We start from the raw sequence: 7,983 nt of genomic DNA on the forward strand, positions 1-7,983 counted from the left end.
CAGGTACAGTTGATGTACTACTCCACTCCTTCTATACTACTGGGATTTCATTATATGCGTTTGCTACAAGCATATACAAAGTCCAGCCATATCATCAGCAGGCTGGAGCTCAAGTCTGTCTCAACAGCTACATAATCCCTTTTGCCGATGTAGTGTGCCTGATCACTGCTTGGAATAGTAGTTGCATCTAACTGCTGATCATAAGGCTTCCACTCGAACTAGTTCTTTGAGACATTGTTTAATACCTGTTGTCCTGTCGCATCTTTATCATTTAAGTATTTCTTTCCTCTGCGCCACTACTGCACACTTCCTCATCACCTGTTGAGTCAAAAGCCTGTGTCAAAGACAGACCCCAAATACTTTTCTTTCCACACTGTGAGCGATTTCTTTTCTCCACTGCTTGGAGTGTGAAGTCCCTCTGCCTTGTGAAGCAGGGGGCTCACTGTTTCTCAGAATGTGTTCTCGATTTACCTTTGTAAACCCAGTGTCACCTCAGAATTAAACCTTGGCATGAGAAGAAGGATGTTCCCTCTTTTCTTTGCTGTATATTGAGAACGTCTGTCAGTATTGAGTTTCATAAAGCCTCACGGTCTAACAGTCTTTTCTGTAACTTCCTTACATGCTTCCACAGCTAGAGCCCTCATTATTTTCCTGATCTAACCCAAGAACAGTAGAAATAGTTTTGTCACATACCGAACTTAGAGCGATTGCTGATTGTAATCAGATGTCTTGTACTAGAATCCATGGGTAGGTTTTGTTGTTCTTAGAGTATGGCACAGTGTCCTTTGGAGTAACTTCTGAAGTTAGCTGGCATGTTTCTATGCTTTCCAACAGGAAGCTGCAAACTTTTGTAGGTGTTGTGCAGTTGTCTCTAGTAGCAGTCTGAAGTATGCACTTCTGTTAGCTGTTTTAAGGTCCCTTGTTGCCAACTTTATAGATTAGCTTTTCGATAGGTATGAGAGCACTGCAAGTAAGGCAGTGTTTAAGTGTAACCATCAGCAATTCTGCAAAGATGACAGGACTCCAAATTTGGAGATGATTCAGTGGTGTGGATTTTAAGCTGTGATCTCCTAGCTAAAAAGTCATAAACATTGAGAAGACAAAACCTTACCACTTAAAACAGAAGTCACACTCTTGCACTCTGGTTTTTAATTTCCTGAAGTAGATTTAATGAAATTGTACCTTAATCATATCTGGCAAGGGTCTCTTAATGACTTATTTTTCCCAAAAAAAGAGGGTAAGGAGGGATAAGGACTTAAGGTGCACCAAGGGACTGACAGCTAATGTAACCTTCTTTCCATGAGTTCATGTATTCAGCTGTTAAGGAACAGTACATTAGCTTTATTTAAAACATTGACACATGGAGTTCTTTAACAAATACTGACAACAGACAAGAAGACAGATGTACCATGAACATCCCCAGCCTTGCATGTAATTAAAAATTATTAACATGTGTGACATACTAGAAAATAAATAAGGTATTTTCCTGCTCCACCAAAGACTGCTTTGGGGGCAGTGGTGTTCAGCAGTATGTATGTTTGTTGTGAGTGCAGGGCCATCTCTACAGCTCTGCTTGAGAAACTGAGCACATGCTGAAGAGGTGAATTTGCACCTTGATGCTCTGGTGCTGCCTTGGGAAACAGCTGCTCAGGCTGCGAGGTTGAGGCAGAGTGTGGACAAAGCGTTAATGGTGAACATGCCATAGCTTTGGCGGGGTCGTATAGCGGGCTGTTCCTGAGCCCCTGACAGCCATCTTTTAAATCAATCTTGTCCAACATTAAACCTCCCTGTCGCAATTGGAGCTCCATTTGTTCCCGGGAAATAGCTGTGCAAGGCCACGAGAGGGCGTGCAGTAGTTTCTTTTTGCTGGATTTACAGGATTGTGCTCAGCAATGAGGGTGGTTTGTTGGTTCCCGCCCCCCTGCTTCAGCAGCAACTGTAGTCAAATGGATGCCAGCTGGATGCTGAATGATAAATGATAGTACTTGAAGGAATCGTAGATAACTGTAAAATCAACTGATTTGAAGGCAGAAATGAGCTGAGCTTAAGCTATTTCTAAATTCCAGAATTTTGCTGGCAGTTTGCTGACTTAAGTCAAGCTAACCACGGGGCAGGGTGAAAGTTCGTTTTGAAGAAAGCAGATCCTTACAGGCAGGAACTTGTTTGAGATACCATAATGGTAAAGGAGAGGCGTGGGTAATACTTCCAACCTCTCAGTGATGTAAGTGCTGATAATGGAATTAAGTTGAAGGGGGCAGGATAAAGATCAGTGATGCTTGATCGTGGCACCCTGTCTTTCTCAATTACACACAGGCTTTGTCTGTACTAGTCAAATAAATGTGTTCTCAATCACTCCCTACTGTGGAGGCCTCACTGGCACCAAGTTCAGATTCTTTACTTCATCACTTGGACTTAGACACCTAGTATCTGTCTCATCTTAGATTTGAATCCTGTAATGGTAAGCAAGAATCAAACGGCAAAAGTGTTTCTTCATTTCTAAGTGTTTGTAGTTCGTAACTAACTCATGCTTTGTAGTCCTGCTCTGTACGTTGGTCATGGTAGTGCCAATGGCTTAATACATATTTGTGCAGCCCAGCACACAGTGTCTTGCCCTGTGCTGCACCTTCTATTAGTAACTTCAGCTCAGAAAGCAAAAATCTTCAAACTGATTTGCCTGTAACATCTGTAACAGAAGCGTTTTTTTCAGCTGTGGTATAATGGGGAGCCAACACCTACCACAGCACAGTTTTAAAGTGACATGGTGCAAAAACCAATCTCAAAACAAACAAAAACCAAACAACCCACTGCCCCAATCAAACAGAAAACTTCATTTAGATCAGGTGAATCTCCAGCAGTTCTGCCCCTGCAGCCCTGGCAAAAGAGTTAAAGTGTAGTAATCCGCCATTTTACAGAATGCCTAAGAGATTTGCAGAGGGTGGCTAGAGAGGCAGTAAGCTGAGCAAGGAACAAATACATTGCTTTCCAGAAGCCTCAATTCACGTTTATCCTTAGGCCTTGTGAATACATTATGTTGCCAGGGTGCAGCTAGAAAATCAGAATTTCACTTGGGTGGGTGACTGGTGTTTCTTAGGAACAGCTTTTGCATATTATTTCAGTTGCGAGTTAGTTCCAAAGTGCTGGGTTTGTGCTATGACATACTTGGTGTGCAAAACTGCATCGACTTAAGAGTTCAAGGGCCACAGACCTGGCATGAGGAGACCTGCTCTAGCGAAGAAGGGTTAGGTGGGGTGCATGGTTTTGTTAATTCACTCACAGCGAGAAAGTGCAGTCCTGTTTCTGTCCATTGGCCACACACCTGGCTCTCCACTGTCCCTCCTTGCACCTGGAAAGGCAGAATTTTGCCCCAAGAGGAGGCTGCAAACATCATCACTCTGCACTGACAAGCTGACTACAGCCCTCTCAAATAATCACGTTCTCAGCCTTGGAACTTTTATCCTATGGCATCAAAAGGTATGTTTCATCCTTAGTTGTGCAATGTATTTTTACTCTCTCTGAATGGTTCTTCCTGTGTTAGGTTCACAGTTAATCCATCTTAAAAGCTGCATTCCAGCATTGCTCAGCTCACCCACAGCAGCTTCAGAGACCACAGAGGTCAGGCTCACCTTGGGCAACCCGTGGCAACAGTGAAAGCCAACAAAACAACCCATTTTAATAACAGTCCTCTTGTGTGAGAGCTGTTTACTCTGCCAGTAAGTGGTTGCATATTCTCATACTTTGTTCATGGCCCTTGCAGCTTAGGTGAGCTGTAAAACCCTGACAGAAGCTAAAAAAAGGCAACGAGTGATGAACTCAAACTGCAAAGACTATAGTCAACATAGGCTTGTCAGTTATGTAAGAAAATCCTTCAATGGAAGATTATAACATTAGCGAAAGCAATGCAGAGCTATGAGCTTGACATTTGATGTGGGTCGCTGGATGTAATGGTGGTCACTGGGTGTTGACTTGCCTGGACTGTGTGATGTGCAGAAAGGACATTCCGGATCCTGTTCCCTGAAGATATCTTTTCCCAGCTCCGAAATTTATCAGCCAACATCCTCTGCTGGCGGCTTTCATGAAGAAATGGCTCATTTCAGTGTTCTTGCTCCTAAACGAGTAATAGTCACAAGTAACAAATCTTCAGCCAACACCGCTACATTCGCACCTGGTGTAAGAGAAATAGCTTCTAGTTCTTCACACTGGAGAGAAAGCAAGAGCGTACAGACAGTTCAGTAGCTGAGACTTAACAGTGACCATCTTGCTACCATCTCGCCCTCATCCTTCAAGCTGATTTCCCCTGAAATTCTGGTTTTTGAGTCTTCAGAGTAATCTTTAAAAACAAACTGAAGATCTCAACCCTCCCATCCTGGCATTTCTAAGTACCCATTTTATGGGCTTGGAGCAGTGCACATACCATCAGGCAGTGCTTAAGAATTTAAAGAAAGAATCTGGGAACTGAAGTTAGCTCAGAGAAATAGTGCAACTTATTTAAGGAACATTACAGCTTGGAAACAAAAGTTAAAGTTTTTATAAACAGCAGCTCAACCTAAACAGTTGCTAGGCATCAGTCAAGTTATATCAATTATGATGCTAAAAGCTAGGCTTGTAAGAAAAGATACAAAAAGCTATTTCACAACACTGTTTATGCCTTCAGGTGAGTTTGTGTTCACATGAAATAGGGAAGAAAACAAGCATGGTCTCAGGCAGTGACACTACTAAGGCTCAGAAGTCTCACAATAGAAGATGGTTTTGTACATATAAACAGTACTTGGGTAAAATCCTTTCAGAGAGCAACTGCAACTGCTAAGAAAATAGAAAGCAACTGGAAGTCTGTGTGTTGCCAAATAACATGCTGGGCACTGGAAATGGCTGAATGTGTAAAACAATTACCTTTTGTTTCAAGGTTACATTTTTATTTGAAACAGTTTTCTTACCCATCTTACCAGTAACACCTATTCAGAGAGAAGACCAAGAAAAAAGAAAAAAGCACGCTTGCTCTCTGGGCACAAACTGTTTAATAATGAAAAGGAACTTACTGTTCCTAATGCACTTCTTGACCATTTTCATTCCTAACTACAAAAAAGTACCAAAAATAACATTCTTCTGGATTGCACTGTGCTTCTGAATATTTTTAGCCTAAAAGTACACATCATAAAGGAGTAGGAAGACTTTGAGGAATTTGGGATGAAATACTGAGAACTTTGAGGAACTGAATCAAATATTTTTCAAATGCTCCTTGGAAACTGTCATACATCACTCATATGGAGGCATGCTTGTGCATCCTTACCTGGCAGCTTCACATTGCTGGAGTTCAGTGTAAGTGTAGTCTGCTACAGAGTCTCTCACTATTTGCAGAAGTGCTTGCTTCAGCCTTGAATCCTGTCCTATCGCAATGCCTATCTGTCAGCCAGCAAACTTCTGCCTCTGACAACACCATCTCTCAATAAGTATATTACTAGCCCTTCTCTAGAGGACTGGCTGCCTGAGCGGCTGCTGCTATATTGCATGCTACAGAGGTAATATTTCAGGGTAAGGCCTGGAGGCATCTCAGATTTTTGTCCACTGTGTCATCTTCCTCCCCTTTTCCCTCTCCTCAAATTATTCCCCATGTCATTTCTAGATAGGGCCTTGTCATGTCATTCAGAAAGGGTAGCAAGGGTTGCTAAAAACATGGGGATTTCTCATGGTGTAAAGGAAGAGAGATGCTGAAAGAGATCTGTTAAAGGACAGAAGCCAGGTGGCTTTCTCTTTACTAATCACTGCATTTGGCAGTCTGCTTGGCTACTCCACAGAGCAGAGGGGTCCTACTGCCACCTCTTGCCTAGCATTCCTCATTTGCAATCCTCCCATGGGTAGTGTCCATGCCTTTTTAACTACTTCTTCTTGGACCTTCCAAGAAAGGCACGGAAGGTGGCACTCACATCCACTGCCTGGTGTGCTCTGCACACCCTGGTCACCCTCCTTCAGCCACAGCCTGTGCTCCACCTCAGAGCTCTGCACTTTGGTGGAAGACGTGGGCTGGCCTGAGGGAGGATCACGAGTCAGCGGGTGGGAGGCATTGCCCAACACCTGACACCCAAGACACCACATCCTGTCACTGTGAAGCAGCAGTTTTCAAGAGGCAGGTTAGCAACAAGCAGCTCGCTCACACACCTTTTGCCTGCTGGAGGCGAGGCACCGCGCTCTCTTCAAGGAGAACTCTTCAAAAGGATTAAGAGTAATAGAAAACTGTTATTACCGCACACAGGGCTGAACTTGAACAACCTCTTACAACTGATTGTGATGCTGGGAACATCTCATGAACACAGTGTAGTTTGAAGTACAAGGTCTTTGCTTCTAGCTCCATGTGCTGTGCAAGGGGGATATTGGCTGTTTAAACAGCAAGTGCACTTCACTAGAGGCGGGTGTTTGATAAGTCCTGTACATACCTCCCTATGAACACTAGAAATATGCTTTCTGAAAGAAAGACAGTATTTAAATTGATTACGCAAAGAATAAATAATGCCCTCAGCCTCCTGTCTGCAGCAGTCTCCGAGCGCTGGGCATACGGCACCTTTCCAGACCACATGGCAGCCAATGAGGCAGAGCTGGTGCTTATTATTTCACCCACCTTTGGCAGGAAATAAAACATCTGTTTAATCCTGACAGTGGAACTCCCCAGTGGTTAAGCTAAGATGATAAAAAAGGAATATAACTGAAAATTATGTTTAAGGCAGCAGAAGGAAGTGATAGGCTTTTCAAATTTAAAAATACTTCCACCAGTGACAGTTTGAGAGCTGTGGGCTTTTTCACAGCCATACCCAGTCAGGGCCTCTGTTTCCCAGCTCAGTCAGAGAGAAAGCTTGCTTTTGAAAAAGGGCATCTTTTTAGCTGGGCTTGAGGGAGAAGTGGTTGTGGCTCTGGACTGCTCACAGGTGGAGCAGCTGTACTTGCTGCTGCTCTCAGTTCTGGTTGCCAATGGTATTTCTCATTGCTGTTCAACCACAAGGCAGCGTTAAGTGCTTGACCACTTGGACTATTAATGTGAAAAAGCAGCATGAGTAGACATGCAATTATGTAACATATATAAGCAGATGAAGATAATCTGGGGGGAGGTGGAACAACTTCTAAAATTATCTGTTCCCCTGGATAGTTAAAAGCAGTATTACTGACTATGAATGACTAACCAGTGGGGTGACCAAATAGCTCAGCTAGGCAGTGATGAAAGGGAAGGACAGCTCTAAGTCCCACCTCCTAGAACATCAACAGAGCCCCAAGTGGTCAAAAGAGGCAGTCTCAAAAAGGAGGGGTATTTACTGCGGGTGTTAGAGTTGTCCATTGAAACGGAGCAAAGGGAACTTTAGACCAAATGTCTGTAATAATTCCTATGGCTCAAATTAATCTGCATAAGTCTTAGGAGGGATGTGTTCAAATCCCCTTCCTGAAAAGGACAACACAAAGTCTTGGGTTCAGCAACCCAAAGAATAAGCCTGTGCAGAATTACTGGAGCAAGATGAAAAACAGTTGCTGTTTTGTGGGATTCATTTTGTTCTACACTCTTCATATCCAGCACAACTTACTAACAGACACTGTAATACTCCTCTTTGAACTGGTTTGGCTCAATGGGTGGACAGGCATTTAGTTAGCGGTGGTCACTTTGGAGGGAGGCGGGTTTGGAGAATCTTTAGAGGCAGTCACTGAGAACAAATTCCAGCTGGTTGCAAGCACTCCCACTAGGATGTGAAGCACAGTGAAACCTTAAGTGAATGATGCTTCTGAGCACCCTTGTCACCCGGTAAGCAGAAGCACCCTGGCACGCATGGCAGCACTGAAATGTACAGGGTCATAGTCATTATTGTGCCACCCCCTAAGAAACAGCTGATTTAGCTGCAGTTTGCAGCAACAGATGCGGTCTAAACCCTCCAAAAATATGTATTCATTTGAGGCAGTAGTACATAATAAAAAGGAGCCTGAGTCCAACCTGAAAACACACCTGAAAAGCCAAAT

This window comes from Phalacrocorax aristotelis, chromosome 5 (assembly GCF_949628215.1).
Source record: "Phalacrocorax aristotelis chromosome 5, bGulAri2.1, whole genome shotgun sequence".
NCBI classification, from domain to species: domain Eukaryota; kingdom Metazoa; phylum Chordata; class Aves; order Suliformes; family Phalacrocoracidae; genus Phalacrocorax; species Phalacrocorax aristotelis.